Raw genomic sequence first — 14185 nt, forward strand, 5'->3', positions numbered from 1 at the left:
ACCAGCTTTGCATTGTTCCACATATCCTCATCATTCACAAGCGCAAACCAAGCCTGTGCCAACATCCATGTCTACGCTGAAAACTTTCCAACTTTATTCCTGGGTCCCTGGAGATGTTCTGGACCCTGAACAGCACTCCTGGCCTGGCCTGGCTGCTGCAGTTTCAACCCTGGGATGGCCTCTGCTGAGCTTGAGGTGCGGCACAGGATAAAACCGCAGCCACATGAGGCTTTTAAATGCCGGAGCCAACCATTCCCGTCCTTATTTTAACAAAGCTGCTACAAAACCACCTTTCAGGGCCAAGTTATTTTTCTTACAGATTAATGTACTATAGCAACTTCCGAGCTGGTTGTCCACCTCGGTCAGAGAACACACCAGGCCAGAAGGAAGACTCCTAAGTCCCCAGCCTGGGAGAATCTTCCAGAGCTTGGTCTGAACGATGAGAATCCCAGGGCCGCCCTGGCTGCTTGGGTTTTGTTCCACCATATTGAGAGGCATAGCTCCATCAAAATTCTTCGAGGGAAGGAGGGAGGGAGAGCATAGGAAATGAACACTCCCTGTTCTGGCCCACACTTTCTCAAGCATGGCAAAGACTCAAGGGCAGCCTGGAAAGAGCTCGGCAGGACTGGACAAGCGGGCCAGCCAAAGCTTCCAGCTAGTATGGGAACATGGTGCTTCTGGGCACTGAGAGGCAGCACAGGCAATCCACCCACGGAAGGGTGCCCAGGTGCCCATCCTCACAGTCCCTTCCCCAGTCGCATGCTTATTTCCCACTTTGGGAGCATAGAATGGCCTCGCGGGAGCCAGCTCAGGGCGAGGCAGGTCTGCAGGCAATCATGGGATGGGCCACCTTATGTACGTCACTGTCACATTCCTGACCACCAAGATAATTGTCCTGAGCCCTTTCAGGGACCAGCTTTTGGTAAGTTGCTACATAATCCAATTTCTTTCAAATAGGGAAACTGAGGCACTGGGCTATCTAGCTCAGGGGCCAGATAGTACACACTAAAGGTCTACAGGTTGAGGGGCCCCTGTTGGAAGCCCCAGCCTAGCCAAGAAAGCCACAGACGCCATGTGCATTGAGGGGTCCCACTGTGTGTAAAGAGAACCTGTATCCCATCATCAGACTCTTTAACTGGAGAGGCTGAGCTGAAAGGTATGTTTTTAAAGTCCCACAGCATACCCCCTCTTCTCAAGCTGGGCGGTGGTGACGCACGCCTTTAATGCCAGCACTTGGGAGGCAGAGGGAGATGGATCTCTGCGAGTTTGAGGTCAGTCTGGTCTACAAGAGCTAGTTCCAGGACAGTTAGGGATGTTGCACAGAGAAACCCTGTCTCAAAAAAAAAAGAAAGAAAGAAAGAAAAAAAGGGAAAAATGCTCCCTCTTCTCAAAGTATCAAAAGGAGGTGTGTTAGCAGAGCCCCTACAGAGCCCAAGACACTGGACTTCAATCACTGTGAGTGCCTCTGAGGGCCTGCTCCTTAGTGATGAGGTCGTCACCGTGGTCCCTCTTGTGCTATCAGGTCTCTCTAGGCTTCCAGGATGGGACAACTGGGAAGGCCTAGGTGGGGGACAGAAGGAGCCCTTCATTTCTTCTACCTTACCTACGCTCTCGTGTGCCTGCCTCTTCTGGAGGCTGCTGGGCTTCAGCAAGACTACCTTCAGTGCCCACTCTGTCGCTGCTCCAAACTCAAGTCTCAGATTCAGTAATAACCAATTTTTGCCTCACTTCATCCAGAATGATGACAACTGTCACTTCTGAATGCCTACAATGCTCTAGTACTGGGGTAGGAGAGTCTAGAATGTGCTCCCTGGATGATGCCTTAGAGCTCCCAGCTGCCATCTTGAGCCTGACTACTTGGATGTATTCACACTGGGAGCCCTCTCTGCAGCCCTAAGGAACCCCGGCACCCTGAACCCTCCCTGGGCCATGTGATCGAGTACAACAAGCACACCCTTGGAACAACTCCTGGCTTCGTTGACTAGGGCCACAATTCTGAACGTCACAGTTTCTTGTGCAAACAGCAAGGAGCTGCTTTCTCGGGCTGTAAGGACGACACCTGTATTGCCTATGTCCAGGAGTGGCATAGGCCAACCTTGTTGTTGAGTATCATTGATTCAGCAGCTGACTGTCCATCAAGAAACTGGGCCTTTGCCCCACTTCATTAGTTCATTTATTCATTCATTCATCCATCCACCCAAAGTAAGTATCCAGTGAACAGCTTACACTTCTCTGTTATCCATACAGCTCCTCCAGAGCATTCACACCTATCAAACGGCTCAGGAGCATCTCCAGACACGGCTAGGTTACCATGTCACCAACACTGCCACCGACACTGACCCCACTAACAAGCAAGACCAAGTGAAGAATGCCCATAGAAATCGGAGGGATCACTAGGTATTTGCAAGACTCACATCTGGACCTGTCCCCTATCCTTGTATCTGAATATCATGTGAATACAGCCCCCAAAGACCACAGTCCACAAAACCTAGTCTCCCTCTTTCTTCTCCCCTGCTGCTACTCTGGGCTAGCCTGACACTGGAGCTGGGCTAGCCTGACACCAGAACTGGGCTAGCCTGACACCGGAGCTGGACTAGCCTGACACCGGAACAGTGGATGTTGCTGCTTCCTTTGGAAGCAGGGTTAAGCGAGCTAACCTCCTTCTGCAGCCTCATCCTGCCCTACAGAGCATTGCTGGGTACAGGACACATGTGCAAGTGCCTGTCTGGGTCCCGAGAGGAAGAGGTGCCACTTTGTTATTTTGCATGTTGATCAAACTTTCAGTGGGTGGGGCCTAGGGTAAATGAAGTACAGGACTCCAGCAAAAGATTCCCAACATGAACCATGTCCTCCTCCTTCCTGGGAAGAAAGGACGGTGGCAGGAGGCTGATCAGGCAGGTGACCCAAACCATAGAGAGGACAGAGTTAGCACTAGAGTAAGGTTGACTAGGTTAGGCTCTGACTCAGGGACCGCGTCCTAGGCCCAGGTGCAAGAACCCATAGTTTGGCTGCCTAGGGCCAAAAATAAAACACAGTAACCTCCCACAGAGGAGACTGCCCACATCTAAAACCCTTTCAAAGGCTAAGATAATCAAGTTCAAATACAGATTCTGGTGTGGCAGGCTTGGGGTTGAGGCCAAATTCCAAATTTCTACCAAATGGCTGAGCAATGCTAGGTGCTGGAGGGAGAACAGCCTGCCCAGTGTGAGCTGGAAGCTTTTCGTGGCCACTTTCAGGCATTTACAAGAGTTAGCTATGATCTTAATCTAGTCTAGGATTCATCCTCTTCCAGAGGGCCTACCAGAACCCTCCATCTCCCCAGATTTCCCTCTACTCTCACCTAGGGATTATGTAGAAACCAGAATTACCGGGGCCAAGTCTGCTGTAAAGACCTTGAATTCACCTCCTCCTACCTTAGTCTCCTGAGCTAAGTGTTGAACACCTCTGGGGCCCAGCACATCTTCCAGTAAACAGCTCCCAGGAATATCATGAGGCTAAAATGAGCTGATGGGGTGTGGGGAGCAGCGTCAAACCCAAACAGAGGCTGCAATGGTCTCCAGGTGCAGCTTCAGTCCTAGGTCCACACAGATCTGGGCACTAAGAATCCCATGTGGCTTACATCTTACTTGCCTAAGAAACCACCTCTTCACTTTGGAAAGGGGACAACTTGAATACATGGAACCTCCCTTCGGAATGGACTCCTAGAGTTGCCCAATGCCAGCAAATCAAACAGAGGCTTGCCCAGAGCCTTCACTCCCTTCCTGGAAGCCTGTGACATGGCTTGGGGCTCCACCTGCTCTTCGGGGCCATGACCCACTCTTTCAACACCCACGTTTCTCAGGGCTCCAAATATGACCCCATGATGTCCAAGAACATTTGTCTGGTCTTGCCAGGTTCCTCTCATGTGCTGGGTGCCCAACATCCCTGGAGGGTAGTGCTGACTAGTGAGGAGGCTCAGTGGGGAAAAGGTATCTGGCATAAAACCTGGTGAGCGGAGTTTGATCTTGGAAAGCCATAGGGTGGAATAAGAGAACAGACGCCTACAGTTCCCAAGGTCAGCAGAAGAACGTCAGGCAAATCGAGGCTGGAGGAAGAGCTGGCCTCTCCTGACTGTGTCCTGTGCTGGTCCACCAGCAGCACAGTCTGCTCTTCTCTCCACAGCTGCTTCAGCAAGTACCTCTTCCAGAGTATTCCTCTCCGTGCCCTCTTCAGGCCTGGCCAGCTGTGGAGCCTTCAGACTGTAGGCTGCCAAGTCTCCGGAAGGGCTGGAGAGAGCAACTTCCTGCAGTTGCTTCTCTGAGATACTGGTTCTTCCAAAACCTAGTTACACATACTTTTAGTGACTTCCTTGCACCAAATGGGTGGTTTGTCTTAGCCAGGCTCTGGTTGATCCAAGAGGCATGCCATACTCCTCTACACAGAACTGGCAAGGGCAGCTGCCTCGCCACCTGCTCCATGAATGGCAGATGCATGGTGTGGCCTTGCACAGTGTCGGGGTGGGACTGGGGGCCTGATGACCTTTAGAGATGATGCCAGTTTACTGTGTACGAAGGAAGCCTCTCTTCTGGGAGTTGTTTTATATGGTAGGGCCGAGCATTTCTTTTGTTTTCTAAAAGAATTTTTTAAAAAGTCACCCTTTCCCACACCCAAGAGGACTATCTGAGAGTTCTAGTCTGTCAAGGGGGACACTATAGAGGCTGTGGCCATAAAGAGCAATTAGCTCACACTCAACAAGACAGCTGAGGGAACCTGTGGAGAGGGAACGGCAGCGGAGAGCTGGTTGTCTATGCGGCATTCATTTCCCTCAGTTCTCCACTGAGGCTGAAGGCTGCACAGAAGAGGACTAATCCAGATGGCTGAAACCACAGAATGTTCTAGATGAACAGGGAGAGGCTGCTGAGGCAGTGCTTGGGGTGGCAGAGGACCATATCCCAAAAGACACACCACCACCCGAGCCTGCACAGAACAGCAGTCTGCGGGTCTCAGGAATGGCACAGCCACGCTCAGCTCTGGGCCAGACTTGGCCATCAATCTCATGTCTGTCTCAAGGATCTCTCTGCTTCTTTCGCTGGTCCTTGCTGAGGCCCTCCCAGCCCTACTGACACCAGGCTACTCAGGGCCTGGTGATCCTTTAGAGAAGGCTTTGTTCTGATGTCCTTGATGAGGGATCAGGAGCTAGATGAAAAAGGCCAAACTCCTTCCTGAGTCTGTCAAATATCCTTTTCCCTGAATCCTGAAGCCCACTGAGGTTTACTCAGGTTTATATAGAGACTTGAAGGGCCACCATAGACCTCCCCATTCCCCTGCCCCAGGAGATGCTACCCCAGCTGTTGTAAATTGACTAGGCATGGCACAGCTGAGATGAGATCCAGCATGACAAGCATTCAAAACCATGGAAGAACCCTTCCATGGCCCTATGCCAGCCCAGCTCTCCTCCAGTCCTGAGCTTAGAGCTCGGACTAGCATGAGTCTATAATGGACAAAAACAACACTCTTTAACAGAAGGACTGAGGCTCCAGAGGGAAAAGGCAGCCTGGCTGATAAATCCCTGGTACGCAATGACTGCAGGGAGGTGGCTCTACGGATGCTTGGTGAACCATCAGGCTTCATTTGTATTAACAACAAGCAAGAAGAAACATGTGGGCTAGGGAGATGGCCCAGAGGGTAGAAACACTTGCCACGCAAGCACAAGAACCAAAAACAATCAATGTGATAGACAGATGTGTAGTGTGAGTTTCTGCATGCCCAGTGCTCTTGCAAGAAGATGGGAGATAGGACAGGAAACTGTCTAGGAGCTCACAGGCCAGAGGGCCTGGCATACACAGTGGAAAGACAACAGTGATCTGGTCTCAAACAAGGTCAGAGGCAAGGACCAACACCTGCTGAGGTTGTCTTTTGACCACTACGGGCCTGCATTCACACACCACTGTATACACACAAGGAAAGAAGAGACAGTCAAAGTTAGTGTGCAAATTGGATCACAGGGACTTGTAATCAGGAAACTCTAAACAGAATATTCTAACCAAAGTTATGAATATTGGGTGAAAATTAGGGTGGCTGATTCTGCCAAGTACAGGCTACAGCTGAGAAGTTGGAGGCCAAGAACAATAACTGCACTTTGGTGGGTCCTGTAGTCCCCACTTGAGCATGCTTCTGGAGCCCTTAACACAATCAGCATGTTCACTGCCCACCTGTTCTAGTCCGCAATCAAGCTTGCCAACAGCACCTTGACTGCCCCCTGACTTCCCCAGGCTCCTCAGTTCCTCATAGTCTAGAGGCATTTTCAGGGTTTCTGTTGCCCCAGGATTTCAAACTCTTGAATACTTCCACCCTGTGTGCAGAATAAAAGTCAAACGTCTTGTATGTATGTGGGTATGCAAGCATGTGTGCATGTATGTGGAAGCCAGAGGTGTCATTTCTCAAGAGCCATCTACTTTGTGTGTGTGTGTGTGTGTGTGTGTGTGTGTGAGAGAGAGAGAGAGAGAGAGAGAGAGAGAGAGAGAGAGAGAGAGAGAGAGAGAGAGAGAGACCTTCTCAACATAGCCCTGGCTGTCCTAAAACTCACCAAGTAGATCAGGCTGGCCTCAAACTGAGAGATCCAAGTTCGAATCTGCCCCCTGAGTGCTGGGATTAAAGGTGTATGCCACCACTCCCAGATCATCTACTCTGTTTTTTGAGACTGAGGCTCACTGCATTTGCCAGTGGGACCAGGACCTGCCTGTCCCCACCTCCCTAGTACTACCCTACCTCCTAGACAGGGATACTAAGGTATGGAATGGTGGCATATATTGCCCAGAATGAAGACCTGGCTGCCCCAGAAAAAGGGCTCCAGCAGGAAACAGGTCCTACCTACCTCCTGCCTCTGTAGCCTCAGTGCTTCAGCTCATACACAGCCTCCTCTCAGGCCTCTTGGTAAACTAGTCATGTGACAGTAACAACAGCTCACAGGTCTTTTCTGTGGCCTCCTCTGGCCAGCCTGGAGCTGCCCTGGGGAGTGCTGAGCCCTCAGCAGGAAAGGCTGTTTTCCTTCTGCCCACAGACTGTGGCCCCTAGAAGAAGAGGCTCACAGGACTCTGTGCCAGCACCATGCAGGCCTGGTGAGCCAAAGGTGCTCCGGGTTTGATCAGGAAGCTCCAGGAGCTCGCATCTGGTGAACTGTCCCAGGGAAGAAGAGGCACCCACTCCCAAGAGTCCTGGAGCCCCCAGAGCACCACTGCCTCTCAAGCGAGGCATGGAAAATCACCAAGTGGCATGTGAAGCTGCCTCCCTGGCATAGTCCCAGGAGAACTCCTATTTTTTTTTTCTCTTCCCCAGGAGATCAAAGCTATTATGTCAACATTTGGGCCCTGATCTGAGTGACCGAGAGTAGACCGCTTATGCAACCTAAAGACTGAGCCTGGGAACAAGGAGGAATTCAAGTGTCTGAGGAGGCTTTTCCTGAAACACGGACTTCCCCCTCCAAGGTGCTATGGTACTGTGGACACACACCTATCTCTGAGAGAAAAGAAAGCCATGGGACAGGTATTCCAAACACAGTCCATTCCACAGTTGGCAGGGCTTGGCCTATCAGCAACACATACCCAGCAGGCTGACCAGAGTTGCAAAGTAGCTCTACCAGGGGAGCTGATCCATGGGCACAGGAGAAAAGTGCAGGCTCCTCAGCTGCAGCAGCTTCTTTCTGGAATTTCTTTTTCTTGGAATTTGCATATATTCATGTGTATTAGCAATACATGTATGTTTAAAAATGCACACAGCTGTGTGTGTGCAGGCCAGAGGAAGGCACTGAGTGCCCTCTGTGACTTTCCGTTTCATTTTTATTTCTTTTTTGACTGATTGGTTTACATGTATGAGTGTTTTGCTTACATGAATGTCTGGGTACCGCATGCACACCTGGTGCCCATGGAGGTCAGAAGAGGGCATGGGATCCCTTGGAACTTGAGTCATAGACAACTGTGAGCCGCCGTGTGGGTGCTGGGAATCAAACCCAGGTCCTCTACAAGAACAAGTGTTCTTAACCACTGGGCCATCTCTCCAGGCCTCCACCTCCTGTTTTTCAGCTAGGCTGGCAGTCTCTGCCCCTCCCCCACCCAGCTGGAGTTACAGGTGTGCACAAGACCACACTCTGTTCTTTCCATGGGTGCTGTGATCTGTAAGCATGCACTCTTAACCACTAAGCCATTTCACGGTCCCTCGGCTCTCTTTCCTATAAAACTGTGTTGTTGAAAACTACATGCTGGATCCACAAGTACATGACCTCTCTCTGCTCTCCTGAGAAAAAGCAATTGCTAATTCCATTTCACAGACATAGAGGGTCCAGTGGATGCCAAGGGTGCACAGCTCAGACCAGCAACGGCAGGGTGGGCTTTGTCTTCACTTTGATTCGGCACTTCCTTCATTTCAAACAACCCAGAGCTCCACCCCAGCCTGCACTCCGTGCTGCAGATGTTCCAACCCTGAATTCCTCTCCCTACCATCAGTGCAGCTTCCCATCTAAGCAGCAAGGCCGATGGGGGACCAAGGAGTAGGCAAGCCACAGGTGAGGCAGAGGACACCGAAAGAGTAGACAAGGGAAGGCCACAAAGACTTAGGCCAGCCAGGCCTACGGCCAGGGATCTGGCCGAGCAAATGACAGGCTGACTGAATAAGAAGTCACACATCCGGCAGCACGAAGAGCCACTCCACATGCTGACTAGAAGAGCCTGCCCCTGTTAACGGCAGCTCTACCGGTACACAAAGCAGAGAGGAGGCTGGCTGGAGGGAGCATCATCCAAGGGTGACTCTGCCCAGCCAAGAGCCAGGAGTCATCACTGAGCATCTGTTACAACCCCCGCTGTCTGCAGCAGCAGCTCCTCAGGCGGCACAGTCCTGTGGGCCCCACTCCACCAGGCCCTCTGAACTCATGGGCAGGACCCCAGCTCCCCTAACATATGCCAGCATGCTTGTTTCTAACTCGTGCTCTTTCCTGCCCCACAGCACCCCAGCCAGCTTTCAGGAGTTTCTCAACATCTGCTAACACAACAGTTGCTGCCTGTTCTGGGGCCTCCTCGGGGAGCTTGAGGATGCAGCGTGTGGGCAGCTGCAATCAATCAAACCTCTGTTTCGGCATCCTGAGCCCTCCCTGTGAATGTCTTGCTTCTGTTTGAAGCTCTGTTGAAAAATATAATTTGTTTTCTCTTTCAAACTGACCAGCCTGGAGGGAAAAACACAGCACCCAGGGGCATAGCATTCATGAGCAATCTTATTAATTGTTGCTTTTCTGAAGTCTTTGCTCATACACATGATCCATGTCTAAAATGGTCGTGCGTAACTCAGTACTTGCTGGGAGACAGGCAATGTCTGGTGCTCAGGCCGGGTTTCAAATGAAGCAGTAACTATCAATGCCAGGGAAAGTCCTGCTGCTAAGCAGTTCTCATGCTCAGCTCAGTCCTGCCCTCAGCTGCTATACACTGGCACTATGGAAACAGGAGGCTCGGCTGCACGGAACACCACAGGCAACAGGAACCTTAGAGCACTTGAGGAGGAAAGCATGGGAGATCCAGAGGACCAGATCCAGACAGGACTGGACCACATGGACTCCCATGCGGCCTTTGAATGGCTCACATCACAGAGAAGCTCACATCACAGAGTAGAGACCAGGGAAGGTGTCCAGAGTACTCCTTCCTACGATCAGCCCCTCCCAGATTCAGATGGCGGCGTCACCTGCGGTCTCATCTGGCATCCCTGGCCACAATCCTAACACTGGGATTTTAAGAAGATGTGAGCAAAGACAATCGGAAAGTTTTTTTTTCTTTTTTTACTGTATTTCACCTTCACTGCTGAGAGGGACAAGGGCCATTGCTGCTGCTAAGACAGCTGTGCCCCAGGGATGTGTCAGGAGATGGAGTGGCTGTGGGCTCCAAGGATATTCAGCCTCAGTTTCAAGAGTGCTTGCCGGGCATGGGGAGAGAATGCTCACATATGGCCAACTTCCAGGGGAGGCGGATGAATCCTATTCTGTCACCATTTCATCACCCTCGGCTCGCAACAGGGAGTTGAACAGGCACACGGACGGCCAGCAACAGCCTCCTTGCCGTTTACAAGAGGAAAGGATGGAGTAAGAGATGAACACACACGGGACGGAAAGTGGCTGTAGGACTGGAGGCTGAAAACCAGTATCCATAACAGAAGACAGACTGCACCTCTGGGAACACTCAGCACGTGTGTACCTATCTGTCCTCGCTGTTGCTCACACTTCTTCCCTGGCCCTGCCAAGCGCAATAGTGAACTGTGCATGTCAGCACTCTGTGTGCGAGACAGTACGCTGGGTAACACGGCTGTTGTGTGCATGCACATATCGCTAGAGACGCAAATCTCTAGATCATACAAAAACACACGGAAGGACACAGAGACACAGGCACACGCATTCATGGACACTATAAGATACATTGTGTTGGTAGACCCGCACCTGCTGTCTGAGCTCACTGAAAAGCTACCTGGGGAATGTGGTTACCCCCCCCCCCCCCCCCCGCCCACTTCAGAGAGTGTATCTCAAAGTGTGTTCTACAAGATGGCCTGTGGGTGGATGGTCTCCCTGGCCCCAACTCAGTGTCAGGGAAAAGAAGAGGAAAATGATACAAAAGTAAAAACATTATGTCCTTTAGAACAGTCAGAAGGTGAACCATGAACTGAGGATGTAGCTCAGAGCAAGAGCACTTGCCAAGCATGCACAAAGACCCGGGTTTGATTCCCAGCAACACGGTTTGGGGGGTGGGGGGAGAGGAAGGTAAACCATTTCCAAAAGGGGTTACCATCCCTCATCCCATGATACAAAGGTGCCTGCACTGGGAATGGGAAGTTGGAAGCTCATGCAGAGAGATCAGAAACTCCAGCTAGCTGCCTCCCTGACTTAATGTTTTGCTATCCGCTGCTTCTGTCTATTTGCTACTAGCTATTTATCCTTTTACTTTGATTTGCTATGTACTACTAAATTCACTCATTTAAAACCAAAAACATGGCTATCCTAGAGCATTCTCCAGATTACACAGAACACACACACACATATTATATACAAACTGGTTATTTGCCTAACCCCCCCCCCCCCACAGCCCTGTGTTGGTTGTGGACCTGCTTACATAGTAATGTTAAGCAAACTGCCAAGGGCTCCAGCATGTCATAACCCTTTTTCTGGAGGCCTTTTGATTTGTCAATGCCCCTCTTACATATGGATACAGAAGTAACTACTCTATCCAGAAAGGGTCTGCAGGTCTAGGAACCAGCAAAATCTCAGTCCTCTCAGGAGATGTAACACTGACTTCTACCAGAGAGTATGCCCATGGCACATGCTCCTGCTAAATCCAGGGCAAGGAAGACTGGGCCTCAGAGCATCCACCTCAGGGCTCTCTGCCCTCTCCTGCTGTCTGACTCTCAGAGCTCATCCTGACCCGGTTTCTTTTCTCCTGGCAGATTAGAGAGCACTGACTCCCAGCAGCTGCATAAAGGCCATAGGAAGCCCCACAAGCCCACACCTTCAGGGTCTACTCTGGGCCCCAAGGGGCCCCTGGAGGGACTTGGTTTATTAGAACACCAGCTGCTCCAAAGGTCTAACCAAAAAGACACTTTGTACCTTTATCTAAAGTGTTAAGACACCTGGTCCCAGACACCACGTGCCTTTAAAGATGTTCCTTTAGAGGAACACACAAGTAGAGCGAATATACCAACCAAGATCAAAGACCTATATGAAGCAAGCTGGGAGGCAGCTCAGGAAAGAAAGGGCTGCACCAATCCTGGGGCCACGCCTGTCCTACAGAAACATAAAATCACCTAACGTTCTTCCTCCACCCACGCGCAGACTTTGCACTCTTCTCAGCTGAAAACGTCCAGGGAAACCACAGCGTGAAGGCCACCATTCCACCTCAACCATCCACTGGCCACGTGTGTGGGTCTCTCCACCAACCACGGGCCTACCTGTTTGGAACCCAGGCTCAGGACCCTACAATGTCCTGGCTGAGTCCAGGACTCCTTTTAAAGATCTGTTGGAGTGTTTTGCCTGTATGTATGTATGTATGTATGTATGTGTATCACATGCATACCTGGTACCCCTGGAGGCTAGAGAGGACATCAGTTCGGGCAGTTCTGAGTATGTGGGTACAAGAGGAAAACCTGTGTCCTCTGCAAGAACGGCAAATGCACTTAACCACCGAGCCATCTCTCCGGACCCTAATCCGGAACTCTTTACAAACACAAGAGGATGGTCTCAGGCCTGATTATCAAGCCCCTTGGCAAGTAAGGGCCACCTCCTGAGACCATATACTACTGCATGGGAGCCAAAGCAGGCAGAACCACAGAGCCCCATGGAAAGACAGCTGGCCAGAGAGAGAGGCCTGGTGGAACTCCATCCTCAGGGCCTGACCTCTGGCGATAGAGTGTGCACATTCTTCCCAAGGGACTCTCTCCTTTCCCTGTGCCTTGTCCCACCACTGGGACACTCATGGCCAAGGAGCCACCCAAGGTGGACCGGCTGAACCAGGGTGGCCTTCTTAGGCTCCAGTGAACCTTCCTGGATATTAAAGGCCTGCCTGGAACTGATGAGGCAATCCATACACACGGGCACAGCCCCACCAAGCAATATATTTTTAAACAGTTTCTACACACATGAGACCAGAAAATGTCTTCAGTGATGCAGCTTGTGGCCAGTGAAATCTAGTAGCACATGTAAGCTGGTTTTATTACCTCACTAGCTTATTCACCAATACGACTTGGCCTAGCAAAGTTAACTGAGGCTGTGTGAGTAGCCAGAACCCAGGGCTCTGTTTCCTGCAGAAGTCCCTGAATGCTGTCCCCCTTTAACCTACTTCAGTCTATCTGGAGATGGAAATTTCCTCTCAGTAACCAACACACACGTTCAGTTACTGTCCAGTGAGTAAGCCAGGAAGATCTGCCAGGAGGAAGGGCCTCTGTTGGAACCAAGATGGAAGTCATGGAAGCTGGACATGGGAGGAGCCAGGAGCTCTGTCCCAAGTCAATCCATAGGCACAGGAGTGGCACAAGCATATCACTAACTTGTCCCCAGTTGTCCTGTGCGGGGCCTGGGCTAATCTGGAAAGGTGGCTCAAAACTGTGAACTTTGAGGCCACCCAGATAGATAACTGTACCTTGTCTTCAGTGGGGGACTGACAGGCTTGGAGAATGAGAGAAACAGAAAGTGACTCTATGAATAGAAACCATGTCTTTCTTGAAAGTAGGCGGTTCCACGGGGCAGGGACCAGTGTGGAGAACCTAAGACTGCTTACTGCCTACACCTGTCTGGTGCAGAACAGTCACCATGAGCCTGCCTGCCCTGGATCTGCCCATGGTCTGAAGAATGTGGCCAACCCTGCTGAGCCCACTCCCCCACTAGCAAATAGATAGTCATTTCCTCAAACCAAGCAGTAACCAATGTTTTTATACAGAACACCAAAAGTGAATACATCACAGCACTGAGCAAGAGGCCTCCTGGATGGGCACGGAGCCGACAGGACCATGTTTTGACCACCACAGTCATCCATCCTAGAGTTAACGGTCACAAGGACCAATGTCACACCATAGGTGTCACCGTCTTCATCATATCCTAAGACCTCTAGAGTAAGAACCAATCAATGCAGCCGGCCCTCACTTAGCCTCTGACCCTGTCCTGATGGTGGTGTCTAACACCAAGACCATCTCATTCAGACCGATACCCAGGAGAAGTGCTGGCAAGACAAAGAGGACAAAGACAGGGGAACAGGAGCACATGGGAGAGGCTCCTCCTGTACCAAGGACAGCTGCAGAGGTGGCACAGAGGGTACTGATGGCAATTTCTAGGTAGTCTAAAGATTTGACAGTTTAATCAAAGGGACTGATCCCTTCCTATCTTTCCTAAAGTCATTAACTCATGGCCCTGATCTAGGGATCAGCATAATCTGGGCGATACTGAACATTGGTGTGTGGGCTCCAGGACAAGAGGTACCAGCAAAGGGCCAGAAGAGGATTAATTAGTGTTTGGTCACACTGGACTCCCAGCCAATGCCTGCCTCTCACCATCTGTCTGCTCCTGTTCCACTGGCGATGAGTTTTAACAAGAGAAGAGCACGCCTCATTTTAAGTGGAGAGAACCAGATACTTAAGAAAAAGAACTTAAAAAAGATTTTTTTTTTGGATAGTACTTTCAAAACAAGGAAACTGAGTCCCA

The 14185-nt window shown here is 50.8% G+C and overlaps 1 protein-coding gene across 2 annotated transcripts in view; it reads right to left on the reverse strand.

Annotated features, from left to right (window-relative positions):
• Nucleotides 1-14185, reverse strand: part of Fam53b (family with sequence similarity 53 member B) — a 91069-nt gene that overhangs the window by 29832 nt on the left and 47052 nt on the right. The gene's annotated exons all lie outside the window — the stretch shown is intronic.

Source organism: Microtus pennsylvanicus, chromosome 5 (assembly GCF_037038515.1).
Source record: "Microtus pennsylvanicus isolate mMicPen1 chromosome 5, mMicPen1.hap1, whole genome shotgun sequence".
Classification (NCBI taxonomy): domain Eukaryota; kingdom Metazoa; phylum Chordata; class Mammalia; order Rodentia; family Cricetidae; genus Microtus; species Microtus pennsylvanicus.